The sequence below is a fragment of the Rhinatrema bivittatum genome, chromosome 1 (genome assembly GCF_901001135.1).
Source record: "Rhinatrema bivittatum chromosome 1, aRhiBiv1.1, whole genome shotgun sequence".
In the NCBI taxonomy this organism is placed as follows: domain Eukaryota; kingdom Metazoa; phylum Chordata; class Amphibia; order Gymnophiona; family Rhinatrematidae; genus Rhinatrema; species Rhinatrema bivittatum.
Genome location: NC_042615.1, coordinates 338641310 through 338658324, shown reverse-complemented (window position 1 = coordinate 338658324; position 17015 = coordinate 338641310). Strand labels below are relative to the sequence as shown.

The window sequence follows — 17015 nt, the reverse complement described above, 5'->3', positions numbered from 1 at the left end:
CACCATTCATTTATTCAGCTAAGGATCGGCACCACCACGCTTCTTTAATCATAGCCCCTCAAAATATTTCCACAACTCTTCACTCCCATTACGCCACAGGATACCATCTACTGACAAACCCCGACAAAGTGATCTCTGTAGTCCCATCATGATGCTAGCATACCCAATACACCCAGTACATCACAACACCTGCTTCAAGATGAAGCCTATGCTATGATACCAACTAGGGGTGTGCATTCGGATTGACCGCATTAGTAAAACGCAACTCATATTTTTTTTTTACTTAAAAAATTGATTCGACATAAACGATCGGATTTCCCACATATCGAACATAGATATGTTCGATATGTGGGAAATCGCGATTGTTGAGCCAAAATAAAAATATAAACCCCCTCACCCTCCTTAATCCCCCCCCCCCGACTTACCACAACTCCCTGGTGATGGAGCGAGGAGTGAGGACGCCATTTCTGCAATCCTTGGCGAGAAGCATGTGACGTCGGCGGCACGTCGAGTGACGCCGGCGTCACGTGATTCCCGGCTCGTTCGCGCCGGACGGCTCGTTCGGCCCAAAAAGAACTTTTGGCCAGCTTGGGGGGGCCTCCTGACCCCCCCAAGCTGGCCAAAAGTTCTTTTTGGGCCGAACGAGCCGTCCGGCGCGAACGAGCCGGGAATCACGTGGCGCCGCGTCACTCAGACGCGACGTCACGTGATTCCCTGCAAGTTCGCGCCGGACGGCTCGTTCGGCGCGAACAAGCCGGGAATCACGTGACGCCGACGTCACGTGATTCCCGGCAAGTTCGCGCCGGACGGCTCGTTCGGCCCAAAAAGAACTTTTGGCCAGCTTGAGGGGGTCAGGAGGCCCCCCCAAGCTGGCCAAAAGTTCTTTTTGGGCCGAACGAGCCGTCCGGCGTGAACTTGCCGGGAATCACGTGACGTCGCGTCTGAGTGACGCGGCGCCACATGATTCCCGGCTCGTTCGCGCCGGACGGCTCGTTCGGCCCAAAAAGAACTTTTGGCCAGCTTGGGGGGGTCAGGAGGCCCCCCCAAGCTGGCCAAAAGTTCTTTTTGGGCCGAACGAGCCGTCCGGCGCGAACGAGCCGGGAATCACGTGACGCCGCATCACTCGACGTGCCACCGACGTCACATGCTTCTCGCCAAGGATTGCAGAAATGACGTCCTCACTCCTCGCTCGATCACCAGGGAGTTGTGGTAAGTCTGGGGGGGGGGATTAAGGAGGGTGAGGGGGTTTAATTTTTTTTTTTGCACATATGTACATATACCCAACTCATTGGATTTTTTTTATGTCCATATTGGCCGCAAGTGGGACCCCCTTTCGGACATAAAAAATATGAACATAAAATTTTGCTCTGCACATCCCTAATACCAACCCATAACTCGTAGAAATCTAACTCCGGTGATGATCTCCCCCCTTTACGCAACTACTTGGACTGGCTCTATTCACTCTAACACTATTCAATGCGCAGTCAATTACCAAAAAAACCCTCATCCTTCACGACTATCTGCTTGATGCCAGGCCAGACATCTGTGCTATCACAGAGACCTGGCTGAAGCCCTCAGACACAGTTTTAATAAATCAACTTCTTTTACAGATATATGATGTCTTCTCCTTACCTAGAAAAAAGAAAAAAAAGAAGGGGGGGTGTCTCCTCATAGCGGCCAAAAAATGTCTTAACCTCACTCTACAACCTATCAATACAATACCTAAACTGGAGGTAGGCTTATTCAAATCTAAGTTGCTCCAAATTCTCCTCACTTATGCTCCCCCTGGACTTTTAGATGAAGACGCTTCTCCTATGGTGGAAATCATAGCCAAATACTTAAAACCAGATTCTCCAGCCATAATCCTTGGAGATTTTAACCTTCATATCGATGCCAATCCTCGATCTTCCAACTGCGAAGCCTTCCTATCAGCCCTCTCGGACATGGGCTTCAAACAACACATTAACCAACCTACACATAAAACAGGTCACACCCTTGACCTTATCTTCACAAACTCCAACATCACTCCACTTTCTCCCCCTCTATGCCTCCCGGTTCCATGGTCAGACCATTTCATGATCACATCCACCATTAGGTCATTGACAGGATCTTCTGCGCCCACTCAAGCGACTAGTCTGCACTATAGGAAACCATGCCCTTCAGAAGACCTCAGCAACTCTCTGATCAAAGAACTTTCCAACCTGGATCTATCTAACCCCAATTCTGCTATCATCTCCTGGCAAAATATCACTGAAACTATTGCCAATAATTTATGCCCACTGTCAATAAAAATCACAAAGCCTACTCAAAAAAACAAGCAACCATGGTTCTCAAATGAGCTCCGCACCCAGAAGCAAAACCTAAGACGGAAAGAAAAAGAATGGAGGAAGAACCCTAATCCCCATTCTCTATCCATATACAAAGCCGCACTACACCACTACAGAACGGCAACGCTTCGAACAAAAAGAGATTTCTATGCCCACCGTATCCATGATATGATGTTTGACGTGAAGGCTCTTTTCTCGTACGTTTCGGAACTCACCAAAACTGCTCCTCCTACAATCGCAGACGATACAGCCCAATCGAAGGCCAATGATCTGGCCTTATTCTTTCAGAACAAAATCTCCAACACCCTGGCTAGATTACCTACCAGCCCAAACTCACTGCTCCCTGATACCCTCCACCTACCGAACACAGACATAAGCCTGGAAGCCTTTGATCCTACTCACACTATAGAGGTGGAAACTCTGATAAAAAGAATGAAACCGTCGACCCATCCACTGGATCAAATATCTTCCAAATACCTGATTCTCATACCAGAATACATCTCCAAATATCTAGCTGATATTATCAATTGTTCCCTTTCACAAGGCATTTTCCCAGATGCCCTCAAATTGGCCACCCTCAAACCCATACTCAAAAAACTGAATCTGGACCCGGACAACCTCAACAACTACCGCCCCATATCAAATCTCCCATTTGTAGCTAAGATCACGGAGAAACGTAAATAAGCAACTTTCAAACTAGCTGGAAGACCATAATATTCTACACCCATCACAATATGGTTTCCGAAAAGAACACAACACTGAAACCCTTCTCACCTCACTCCTTGATCAAATATACATTGGCTTTGATAAAGGACAGTTGTTCCTCTTAGCTCTTCTCGACATCTCTGCAGCTTTTGATACGGTAAATCATAATACCCTTCTAAACCGGCTTTCAGACATAGGAATTGCAGGATCATCGGCTCTTAGATGGTTCGACTCCTTCCTTAGCAATAGAGGCTATAAGGTAAAAATCAATAACAAGGAATCCTCTTACACTAACGCCCCATTCGCAATAATACAATACAATAATAATACAAGGAATCCTCAATAATACAATAATACAACGCTCAGAGACAGGGCTTTCTCTGCAGCAGGACCTACCTTGTGGAACTCCATCCCACCAGAACTGAGACAGGAACCCTGCCTTCCTACATTCAGAAAAAGACTCAAAACCTGGTTATTTATGAAAGCCTTTCCAGACACAAATTGAACTTTCTCTCAACCAAATCAACTAAGACCTCCCCTCAGGGTAAACATAAACTCTAACAACTCCATAATGTTATTTCTCATTAAATGAGCAGGTTTTTTATGTTGCTTTTATTATATACGGTATATTATATACGGTATATTATATATACGGTATGTTATATATTATATATTATATTATATTATATAAATTTATTATATACGGTATATTACCTTGTTACTCTTTTTATCACATTGTTAATTTTCTATTGCTTTCCTTACTTTCCAAGTTGCATTATGTCCCTGTTTTATTGTAACTGCTATTTCTTCTTATATCACATGTTAATGTTCTAAGTTTTTTTCCTCTTGTCACACCCTGTTAATTGTAAACCGACATGATGCGACTCCCATCGCGAATGCCGGTATATAAAAAATTTAAATAAATAAATAAATAAATTCGGAGTCCCCCAGGGCTCTTCATTATCGCCCACCCTGTTTAACATCTACATACTCCCTCTCTGCCACGTACTCTCAAATCTAAAACTTAAGTTTTATATATACGCAGACGATGTTCAAATTTTAATCCCCATATCCAAGTCACTGGAATCTACACTCAGGCTATGGAACTCTCACCTGCAAACTATCAGCCATCACCTTTCAAGCCTCAACCTGGTGCTCAATACCTCTAAGACAGAACTATTGCTAATCACTCCAGAAGGCAGTCCTTTCCATCACCAATCACAAGCTAGCATACAAATATCCCATACTAGAGATCTTGGAGTCATAATTGATAGTCACCTGAACCTAAAGCAATTTATAAAACACACCACAAAGGAGTGCTTCTACAAGTTACAAGTACTCAAAAAACTCAAACCGCTCCTATTCCATTACGATTTTAGGTCTGTCCTCCAAGCCATTCTGTTCTCCAAGATCAACTACTGCAATTCCATCTTGCAAGGTCTCCCGGCTTCCACTATAAAACCCCTCCAGCTGCTCCAAAATGCAGCGGCGAGAATTTTGACGAATACCAATCGGAGAGAGCACATCTCTCCAATTCTAAAAGATCTTCACTGGCTCCCAGTAAACTTCAGGATTCTCCACAAATCACTCACAATTATCCATAAAAACATTCACCATCAGACCCCTCTTGATCTGCTACACCCACTCAAATTGCACTCGTCGGCCAGACCCTTAAGAGATGCCTACAAGGGATCCTTACATGTACCTCCAATCAAAGCTGTGCACCACTCAAACATCAGAGAGAGGACATTCTCTATCACAGGTCCCTCCATTTGGAACGCCATGCCTCCGGACCTCAGGCAGGAATTTTGTCTACTAACTTTTAAAAAGAAACTAAAGACATGGCTGTTCTGCCGAGCCTTCCCCTCTACTAGCCCAACAGCCTGATTTTTTTAGAATTGTTCCATCACTTATGTACATAATCAAATGATAAATCCTGCTTACAAGTTATCATGAGGTCGGCCCCTTTGCCTCCCTCCTATGTATATAGAACTTTATCTACATTCTCCCTCTCTTTATTTCCCACTCCCAGTTAAGGCATCCTTGTTATAATGTAACTTTTATGCTCCTTGAATTGTCTCTTGTTGATTGTTTTGGTTATAGTTACTGCCTAGTTCAATGTAAACCAAGTTGATTTGATTTGTATCAAGAAAGTCGGTATATAAAAGCCTTTAATAAATAAATAATAAATAACCTAGCCAAGTGAGAAGCCAGAGAGTATGATGGTATGGAGATTTTGATATTTGACAAAATATCATGGTGATGTAAGATCTTGCAGTAGGAATGTGGGGGGATAAAAAATGTGTTTCGTTCTTTGGTTTGCTTAATTTAAGTGCAATACATCAAAATAGTACATCCTCCCCTGTCGATTGCGCTGGAATTAATTAACTGGTACTATCCCAGTGGACCACATCAGTTCTAGAACAAAGAAGATGAAAGCAGACATGTTGAGAGGAGCTATGAGGCCTGGGCTCCGGGCCTAGGCTTGACCCTAGGCTGAACCACAGGCTTTGAGACCTGGCCGCTGGGGATAAAGTCTGGGTCTGGGCTGAAGCCCCTGAGCCCTGACCTAGGCTGAGGCCTGGGCATTGGGAACTGGTCTCCTGGCCAGGCCCCAGCATTGGGCCTGGGTCTGGACTGAGGCCCTGGCATGAGGACCCGGTTTGGCTGTGGCTATGGTTACCCAATGGATCAGGTAAGTGGGGTAAAATATTTGGGGGGGCTCTTTCATTGCCCATGTCTAGGCCAAGACCCCAGCATCATCATGCTCAGGCCTCGGCCTATACCCTTGGTGAGGCCTCGGCTTTGGGACTAGTCGTAGGCCCAACTGGAAGTTTTAACCAAATTAAACTGAATTATTTGTTTAATTTGGGGGTCCCTTCAATTCATTTTGGGGTTCTTGAAATGAAACAAATGGTTCCTTATTTGTTGCATTTTGCAGATTTGGTTAAAACAAAAGCACATCCCTACCTTGCAGCACACCACAGTGATGATGCTAAGAATGCTGCCCTTGTGTTTACTTGCTGACAATAATGCTCACACATTCAGGAGCTCCTGAGTCCTAGTGTGTGTGGGCGTCATCTGACATCATGACCATGTCAGGGTAAAATGTGGAAATGGTGTCAAATTGCTGGTAGGAAGCGGTGGCTATGCATGGTGTTAAATTTGTGGAATAGGGTAGACTTGGGGATCAGAAAGCAGGAGGGAGTTGTGTGAGAAGTACAAGACTGTGTGTTGCATTCATTCCTCAGTTCTAGAACTACAATTTACTGTTTCATATGTGAACTAAATTTCAGTGCCGGGAAAAATAGTGGAAACTATTCTAAAGATCAAAATTACAGTGCATATAGAAAGACATGGTTTAATGGAATACAGTCAGCATGGATTTACCCAAGGCAAGTCTTGCCTCACAAATCTGCTTCGTTTTTTCAAAGGGCTTAATAAGTATGTGGATAAAGATGAGCCAGTAGATGGAGTATATTTGGATTTTCAGAAGGCGTTTGACAAAGTCCCTCAAGAGAGGCTTCTAAGGAAACTAAAACGTCATGGGATAGGAGGCAGTGTCCTTTCGTGGATTACAAACCGGTTAAAAGACAAGAAACAGAGTAGGATTAAATGGTCAATATTCTCAGTGGAAAAGGGTAAACAGTGGAGTGCTCAGGGATCTGTACTTGGACCGGTGCTTTTCAGTATATTTATAAATGATCTGGATAGGAATACGATGAGAGAGGTTATCAAATTTGCAGATGATACAAAATTATTCAGAGTAGTTAAATTACAAGTGGATTGTGATAAATTGCAGGAGGACCTTACGAGACTGGAAGATTGGGCATCCAAATGGCAGATTAAATTTAACGTGGACAAGTGCAAGGTGATGCATATAGGAAAAAATAATCCATGCTGTAGTTACACGATGTTAGGTTCCATATCAGGAGCTACCACCCATGAAACAGATCTAGGCATCATAGTAGATAATACATTGAAATTGTCGGCTCAGTGTGCTGTGGCAGTCAGAAAAGCAAACAGAATGTTAGGAATTATTAGGAAGGGAATGGTGAATAAAACAGAAAATGTCATAATACCTCTATTGCTCCATGGTGAGACTGCACCTTGAGTACTGTGTACAATTTTGGTTGTCACATCTCAAAAAAGATATAGTTGAGATGGAGAAGGTACAGAGAAGGGCAACCAAAATGATCTACTTCTTTTTGTATAGGCGGTATATAAAAATATTTAAATAAATAAATTAAAGATAAAGGGTTTGGAACAGCTCCTCTATGAGGAAAGGCTAAAGAGGTTAGGGCTGTTCAACTTGGAGAAAAGTCGGCTGAGGGGGGGGGGATATGATAGAGGTCTTTAAAATCATGAGAGGTCTAGAATGGGTAAATGTGAATCAGTTATTTACTCTTTCGGATAATAGAAGGGGGCACTCCAAGAAGATAGCATGTAGCACATTTAAAACTAATTGGAGAAAATTATTTTTCACTCAGTGTACAATTAAGCTCTGGAATTTGTTGCCAGAGGATGTAGTTAGTGCAGTTAGTGTAGCTGGGTTTAAAAAAGGCTCTGATAAGTTCTTGGAGAAGTCCATTAACGGCTATTAATCAAGTTATCTTAGAGAATAGCCTCTGCTATTACTGGCATCAGTAACATGGGATCTACTTAGTGTTTTGGTACTTGCCAGGTACTTGTAGCTTTGGCCACTTTTGGAAACAGGACGCTGGACTTGATTGACCCTTGGTCTGACCCAGTATGGCAATTTCTTATGTTCTTATGTTCATTCTGGTAATAACTGGAAATATTTTACAATGGAGTAGAGCCCAATATTTCTCTTGGAGATGAGATGTGATCCGTATTTCTGTAGGAGCAAAGTGTACACTTTAGCATCTTACTAGTGTGTAACACTATAATTTAAATATCTGCTCTTCCAATTAAGACAATACACAAAGCATTTCTTTATTTCCTAATTGAAACAGAGGATCAGCACACTTCAAACTGATTGCAGTCTTTATACATCTCATCCAAAAATAATAGGCAGGGAATCTTCAATGTTTGTCACTTCCTACAGTTAGTTAAGAGTGAACAGAAAGGCAGTGTTGTTTCCAGTTTGTTCTGTGGAGGGCTACACAGACTAAAGATAAGAGATGGCTGTCTTCTCCTTGCACTGAGCACTTGCCTCTCTTTGCTAACTCGAGGTGTGAAATTCAGTAGGTCCGTTACCTAGATATCCATGCAAATCATGTGGGCTTGGACCTTGATCCCAGATAGGCACTTACTGCTGGATTAGCAGAATTTCTGTATTCAAATGGGAAGTATCCCATATCCTGGTAGCTTAAAATTGACCACACATAAGCGAGTGCCTATTGTATTTTATAAAATACGCACCTATGTGTGCGCAAGTTATAAAATCACCACATCCCTTGGCACATGCCGGCCACAAATGCCAATGTGCACCCAGAGCCAGTTTGAAAGTTACTGTCTGTATACTTGTATCACACTGAATAATTAGTACTATCACCAAAGATATGTAAGCTTCAACACAATTAAAAAATAATTGTGCATTTTCTTTAAAATATGAAAATTGCTGATTTAGTCATGGACAAAATACAGGGGAGTGTGCTTTCAAATGTTATAATTTACACAAAATACACTGTGAATTGATAGAAAATCCACCATATGGCAATAATTTACTGCAGATCCAAGGCAAAATCTGCTTATCCACACTGTATTTTGCTGCAAACTTGACATTCTGGGAAAAAATAATTGCCATAGACTATTCATGGAGAATGGCGCCAAATCCACCGGATTTGCTTTGACGCAAACCAGACCCAAATACATCAGATTCACTTCTGTGGCAAATGTATTTACACAGTTCTGTCACTGCTGGACGAGCATTCTCTCCATAAACACAAACTTGATGCAGTCCACTAATGAGAGCTCTAAATCACAAGCACTGCAGGCAGTTGGGTTGCTTTATAGTGAAAGAAAATGGAAAGATGATTCCTGTAACCACTGGATCTTGTCAGTCACTGTTCATTTGTAGAATCATTGTTTATACATACATGCAAGATTATTAGTGTACCTTCTGGGTTGAAACTAGAAATATTGCAACCCTTTCATATCGTAAAGTAACATGAATAAGTTATGAATATGTATTGTGAATTAGTCATATGTGTTTTGTTCTGGGCATGTTATCCTATTATGTAGATAGTAGGTGGCCAACCTGGGTGTAAGACATTTTTACGGTATTGGAAGATTGCCAGATTGAGTTCAACTTTGCATTGTTTTTCCAGAAGTTGAACTGTCACTGGGCAGTGTTAAAGTGGTTTTAGATTGCATATACAAGATGTGCTGTGCCAGCATGATACTATATACATGGCTACTGCCGTGCATGTTTCGGTGAGCTGTTTTAATATGTATTTCTTTCCTGAATTTTTATTGTATTTTGTGCATATTTTTAAAACTGTGCTGAGGCCAAACATTGGAACTGATGGAATCAACATAAAATGAAACAGGTGGCAAAGTAGCCAGAAAATTTGAATTTGGTTCAGCACCTTTACATGTTGATAAAGGTGGTGAAGGGTAAAATATAATTTGTCTAAATGACGACATTCTTCCAGTAAACCTTGTACTGGCATTTTTTTTATCACATCTAAACTTTTCAGTTGTTTGTGTCTGCTTGTGATAAGTCAAACAGAACACTTGAACTTGCGAGGGAGTTGGACATTAATGATACAGTGTGAAGCTCTATCAAATTCAAGTACCTGATACAGCGTTTTTGGCGAAATGCCACAAGCAATTGACGTCAAAATGAAAACTCTGGACTGGCTTCTGGCTTATTTACTGCTAAAGATATAACAGGCATGTCAAAAGGATATTTCTTTTCATGCATTGGGTCTGCATGCATGGAAAAATAATGAATGAACCTCATTGCAAATAAATACAAGAACAGGATCGCTCCACAGACAAAGCCTATCAGAAGAAAAACTCATAGGCAAAATAGAGTACAGCAGGCAAGTGACCTCTGCTTAGCACTCGTTACACTCTTGTAGGCCTGTTCAATGAATAGGTTTTGTGTGAAACAAACCAAAACATAATTCATGAAACAAAGGAACTTTCTGTCAGTGTAACTTTCATTCCTCCTTTTGTGCAGAAGTGCCATTTAATGGTTAACACAACAAATTAGGAAGTAGAAGAATCTTCCCGAGTCTCGTTAGGATTTTTTCTTTCCTTTTTTTCCCCTCCTTATTTAATTCCTCTTTAATTTCTTAAACATGTTCAGTGAGAATTGTGATATAGCAGTGATATAATAGTGTAATGAACTGTGCGGCAGAAGAGTTTCTTCTGAGGCATAAATTCAAATCTTTCTCACCTCCCACCTCTCTGTAGATGAATATAAGGAAGACACAGTATTTCCCTGTTTTTCTTTTACGCAGCTTTTCATTAGGTAACAATGCAACTTTTCCTCCTCCTCTCTTCAATTTGGAAGCTGTTGTGCAGATCAGACTTTTAGCATTGGTAGCCAGAATTTCTGCTCCAAAGAGTGCACCGTGCATGTTTCTAACATGTACATTGCAAAGGTCATTGAGATCCAGTTTGGATGTCAGACGCTAATTCAAATTTATTATTGCTCTTTTCTTGGAAAATGCCAAGCTGACATCACTGGACATGGAAGTCCTCCCCGTTGCCACTGAACAGGTACAGCACAAACAGTTGCAATACAAACTTTTGTAACTTGCCCTGCCAGTGTGCCTCAAACCGGTGATCCTAGTGACTGCTTTTCGGAAATGATGGGGTGATTCAGCCTCCATGCATATTTGAACTTTGACCTCTCTATTGAAACTGTAGACACAAGGTACTGATTAATGCCTGCTGTGATTTAGTGGGGGATTTTTTTGGGATTTTTTTTTTTTTGTGATGTGAATAGCTGCCAACTGGGAATGGGACTGAGACTGTGCCTGGGACCACAAACTTATTTTCTGGGATCTTGTACAGCTTATTAGAAGTAATGATGCTTGACTACCATCACTCTAAGCTGAATCTGAGTCAGTATTTGGAAGGCTAATCACCAAGTACCACAAAACCATTAAAAAAAATAAAGTCTATTAAAATCTGAACTTTTTTTTTTTTTAAAGGATATATCAGTTGTAAGTAGTTTTGTATTAAGGCTAATTATGCCATCCTGTTCTCAGACAACCCAAAAAAGATTCATATATATATATATATATATATATATATATATATAGCAATCAAAAAATTGTTGGCAGTATCGTCTCTACCAGTGCTATAACTAGCATATATACCAAAAAACCCCCATACATTAACGAATGTATGGGAGACAACTAGCACTTTTGTAAGTTCAAAAATATTTCAAAATGAAGTGTTACTTAAAAAGAATCATTCCTTTATTGAAAACTTGATCACCTATCACAATTCCACATATTGAATTTTCAACATATCACAAAATACATATACATTAAAATGTTGCATAGAGTCCACTAAAGTATGTCCCTCAATTCTCTCCTACTTCTTCCCTCGACCTTACCCTAATCGGACCTTGTGCATCCTAATCCCGTTGATGTTAGTTTAGGTCTTTGTTGGTGAATACACCTCTTACATCAAAAACCTTATATATATTTCTTAGATGGTAACCCTATGTATTTCCAAAAATTATGTGTCCTTGGTGTATTCCAAGGTACTAGGTATTATAAATTAATATTTGAACATATTTAATGTTTTCAATAAGTTAGGGTTAACTGGATAAATATGATAAAATATGGTATAAACACAGTAGAGTATGAGATAAATTTGTATTTTTTGTTTTCTGTAATATTGTTTCATGTATTGTAGACACGAGTGGTGGGAGCCATGGGTATCTGTTGATGTTGGGTCTTAAAAAGAGTATTCCCCTGAAGAAGCCAGCAGTGGCGAAACGAGGTCCTTGTTGGGATGGATAATAGAACTGGTCGAATGGAATACACCAAGGACACATAATTTTTGAAAATACATAGGGTTACCATCTAAGAAATATATATAAGGTTTTTGATGTAAGAGGTGTATTCACCAACAAAGACCTAAACTAACATCAACGGGATTAGGATGCACAAGGTCCAATTAGGGTAAGGTCGAGGGAAGAAGTAGGAGAGAATTGAGGGACATACTTTAGTGGACTCTATGCAACATTTTAATGTATATGTATTTTGTGATATGTTGAAAATTCAATATGTGGAATTGTGATAGGTGATCAAGTTTTCAATAAAGGAATGATTCTTTTTAAGTAACACTTCATTTTGAAATATTTTTGAACTTACAAAAGTGCTAGTTGTCTCCCATACATTTGTTAATGTATGGGGGTTTTTTGGTATATATATATATATATATATATATATGTATACTGTATAATTAGATCTATGCATTCTGAGTTTCACTTCTGCTTTAAACGGAATATCACAGGATTGCCTCATCTAGGAAAATGTATTCTGGAAGTATATAAAAAATGTGCAGTGAATCACAACTGTGTTCAGGTGCGTACTCTCCTCCTCCTTTCAATCCCATATATCTCTCTGACCCCCCCCCCCCATTTCAGGTAATTTCATAGTCAATAAAGCCCATGGCACAATATTATTCGTAAGAGAAGACAGATCTTTATTGGTTGAATATGGCCACAGGATAGGTCCATTTCCAATACAAAATCCAACCATTAAATCATAGACCATTATGCAGTCTTTATAGGGTGACCATGCTCTTGCCTGAGTTGCAGTTCATAAAAGCTTATTATGTACCATGTTAATTTAATATTCTGGCACTGGGAGGATGCAGGGCCATCAAAGCCTTGCCCCTCCAATGATGTCCTGGTCTGTAGCAAGAGCAGGACTCACTTGTTCTGGGGGGGGGGGGGGGGAATCAGGCCAATCCCAGCCGTCAAAGCTGAAAACTTGACAGGCAACTTGTCCACACTCTCACCCACCTGGTACTCTGAGAAACCTTAAAATAGCACATGCTGTGCCCACTTAGGGCATGGTCAGCCCTGCCACAAGCTCCACGGTAGCGACACCTCGCTTGCTGTGGGCTCCCCATTAACCTAGCTATGTCCATATTCCAAATTTAGAGATGTGAATCGTTTTTTGTGTTCGTGTCGTTCTTTGTTTTTCGGCTGCTGCAGGAAATGTCGGTTTTTTTGTGGTTCGGGGTTTTTTTTCACGAAAAATCATTTTTTGAGTTAGTGCGCGCTAACTCCCCGTTAGTGTGCGCTAATAAAAACCATTGGATTTTATTTTTTGTTACTTTTTGTTAGTGCACGCTAATGGGAGTTAGCGTGCACTAATCCAAAAAATGAATTTTCGTGGAAAAATGGGAAAATCCCATTAAAGAATGGAACGGTTGATGCGGCAAATGCAGATCTGCCATCTTGACGCTGACATTTTAAAGACACGTTTGCATTCTAAATAAACCAATCAGAGGACTAATCCTTTCAAAGCAGAGAGAAGTCATTAAAGTGCTATAAGGATAGCCCTTTAAATTAATGAAGGCCAATCGATGATGTCATTCATTCCTCGCGGTGATTCTGAGCCCAATTTAAAGATCCATTTCTGCTCTTTATAATTAAGGATAGCACGAACATCTCCTTTTCTAATATTCACCGGCACCATATCTAAAATGGTCCATTGTAAATCAATAAAATTATGACCTTCTGAAATACAATGTTTTACCATAAGGGCTTCTAAATTACTTGTATTCGATTTGCTTCTGTGTTCTCTGAGTCGGACTTTGATGGGTCTTGATGTTCGACCAAGCGATTTTTTGAGAGGAGATATCCGTTGAGTATGGTAAAATCAGCTTACAAAAGAGCACGGTACTCGTCTAGAGAATCTTTGCTAATGTATCAGGATAAGACACCAATTTCTCAAGATGTGTATGTATTGCAATATACTGATAAAGTTGGGGACATTGTTAAGAGCATACATGCACATTGGCATGTACTCCAATTACACCCTATATTTCAAGAACATCCATTAATTCCATTCCAAAGGGGATTAAATATTAAAAATCACGTAGTAAGAGCAGCACTGCCTTCTCCCCTTAATTCGGAATTTACTGGTTCACATTCTACATGTGGAAAATGTGACATGTGTCACATGTCAATCATTGGAGCAACTTGGACAGATCCATGAACTAACATCATTTATAAGAGAAAATTCATAACAGATTGTAATTCCTGTCAAGTGGTGTATGTTATTCAGTGTAACTGCCCTATGCTCTATGTTGGTCGAACATCAAGATCCATCAGAGTCCGACTCAGAGAACACAGAAGCAGATTGAAAAATTTAGCCAGTCCGTTTTTTGTTCAAGGATGGCCTTCTGAAGAATACTGCAAGTTTTATACAATATTCTCTGTGCTATCGGGAGCCAATGAAGGCTTATCAAAATTGGGGTGATATGTTCACGTTTGCTGCGGTTAGCTAAGACTCTAGCCGCAGAGTTCTGCAGTACCTGAAGCAGACGTAGTGATGATTGAGGCAGACCTAGTAATAATGAATTACAGTAATCTAGTGATGAAAATATAAGGGCCTGTAACACTGAACGAAAGTAATTGAAATCCAATAAAGGTTTTAGCCGTCTGAGGACTAACAGTTTGTAATATCCTTCTCCTAATTTTGTGGAAATGTGCTTCTTAAATTTTAATTCGCAGTCGATGATTATTCCCAAGTCTTTAGCTGAGTCAACTAAATTTATCCTAATGTTATTTGGCAAGGATAATATATTTTTATTGTTGGTTTTAGGTTTTCTGTCCAGAAGTATAATTTATGTTTTCTTCATATTGAGTCAAAAATAGCTGAAATATGGGAAAAAACCAAAAGCATATAGATTCAGCTATATATGAGAACTCTTTATAAAGAACATCTAGCAGCCGTCATAAATTGCCACAGAATGCTTGATGGCTTATATGATGAAACCTGAGTAGCACTGGGCTTATCTAATCATAGGCTGCGTAGATATTAGATATTCTCCTTCCGGGGCTGTATCATAAAAGTAGGCACTGTGTGTTATGGAAACACTAATGCATGTATTTATCTCAGTCCACAAAACGAGAGGTAGTATGTGTGGTCCCGAAGTTCTTCCTCCGACACGGCAGTGTTTCGGAGCAGGTTACTCCTTCATCAGGGAGCTCCAGGTGGCGGCATACCAAAAGTACAGTTTGCGTGGCTGAATACGGTCAGTCAAATGGCAAGTGACTGCATAAATATGAACGATGCGCTGTCAGTGTAGCCTACCGGCAACTAGCTCCTCGACTCTGATGTCCGTAAGTCCCGGGGCTTTCCTGGGGGCATGTCGGGAGGTGTGTGCGGTGGCGCATCATTCGGCGGCAGGGCCGCGGGCGTGGTTCCGGCCCGGGGGCATTTCAGGGGCGTGGTCAAGGCTTCCGAATCTGCTCCCGGGCAGGGGAATCGCGCGGCCGTTGCACGCGAGTTAAGCCTGCCTCGGGCAGGTGTAACTTGTCAAACAAAGGTAGGGGGTTTTAGATAGGGGCTGGGGGGGTGGGTTAGGTAGGGGAAGGGAGGGGAAGGTGCGGAGGGGTGGAGGGAATGGAGGCAGGCTGCGCGGCTCGGCGCGCGCAGGCTGCCGATTTTGCACAGCCTTGCACGCGCTCCGACCCCGGATTTTAAAGGAAACGCGCGGCTACGCGCGTATCTATTAAAATCAGGCATACTCTTGTTTGCGCCTGGTGCGCGAACAAAAGTACGTGCGGGCGTACTTTTATAAAATCTACCCCTAAGTATTAACTGTGAGATCTACAGGGCAGAGAAGCACAGTTAAGAGAACTTTCATTCAACTAAAACTGGTAATTTTGCACAAAGATAACATATCTTTGCTGCATAATGTACGTTTCTTAATACGATATGCCTATTTTACTAGGGATTATAAAGTCAGTATAGACCTAAGGACTTTATGAAACAACTCTCTAAAACTCTGATTACTCAGAACATCTAATTTTGGCATTCTGAGAAGAAGCTGTCAGGCTTTTAAAATTGTAATAACACTGCACCTGCCAATATTTGCTAAGGGAATTATTTGAGTGGCTTGTCCCTGATTAAAAAGACAACACCAGGAGGTAAATCTTGGTTATCCAATTCTATTGGAGAAGTTTGAGTTGGACACCTGTTATTTCTAAATCCAAATCTAAGACTTATGTATAAGAACAGCATTTAATTCGTATCCTACTTTATATAGGTTTTCTTTTAAGAATGTGTTAGTTTGTTCCCTAAATCTTTGTTTAAAAAAAGGTTTTCTTATTTTGTCATCATGCTAGCAACTTTAGGACCATAGATTCAAACAGCCAATCCTTCTGGCCCACAGAAGAAGCTTTGTGTGAAGTCATTTTAGTAATTACTTCCTAACAGTGGGAAGGATAAAATAGTGAGCCTTTATCTCCTGCCTTCCTTTCAGGATTTTCATTTTCCTCAATGAACCAAAGTGTTTGTCAAGCTGATGTGGTTGTCATGACACTGGGTTGAGTGTCTTTGTCCCAGGTGGGAAACATATAGGAGTAAGGAATGATTTGGGAATTACTCCTGGTTGCTGGGGAATGCAGGACCTAGGAACAGAAGCTGAAATAGTGGGAAGACTGTTGCCTTCTTATGAGACGCACAGCGATTCCTTGCAGCTATCATTATATAAGGATATGCTTTGGCTCTTTGTATTCAGAATTTCTCATGACCTACAGTGCGTTCTGATCAAAGAGAATAGATTCATTTTAGAGGATTGTGTATTGTCTGGAGAAAATCAGAGCTAGGCCTTTATCACTCGCTGTTTTCGCATATAGGGGAATACTGCAGGTTATATGAGAACTAGCATTACAAAATAATGAATTTTATAAGCAAGATATCATTGTGGGATAGTGTCATCCATAATACTATTTAACCAGTCTAAACCTTCTACAATACTATATCATTATCACCTTCATCATTTATTTATGACATGCTT

The 17015-nt window shown here is 40.9% G+C and overlaps 1 protein-coding gene across 1 annotated transcript in view; it reads left to right on the top strand.

The window, feature by feature from the left end:
• Positions 1-17015, top strand: part of ADAMTS3 (ADAM metallopeptidase with thrombospondin type 1 motif 3) — a 474821-nt gene that overhangs the window by 209863 nt on the left and 247943 nt on the right. The window lies entirely within an intron of this gene.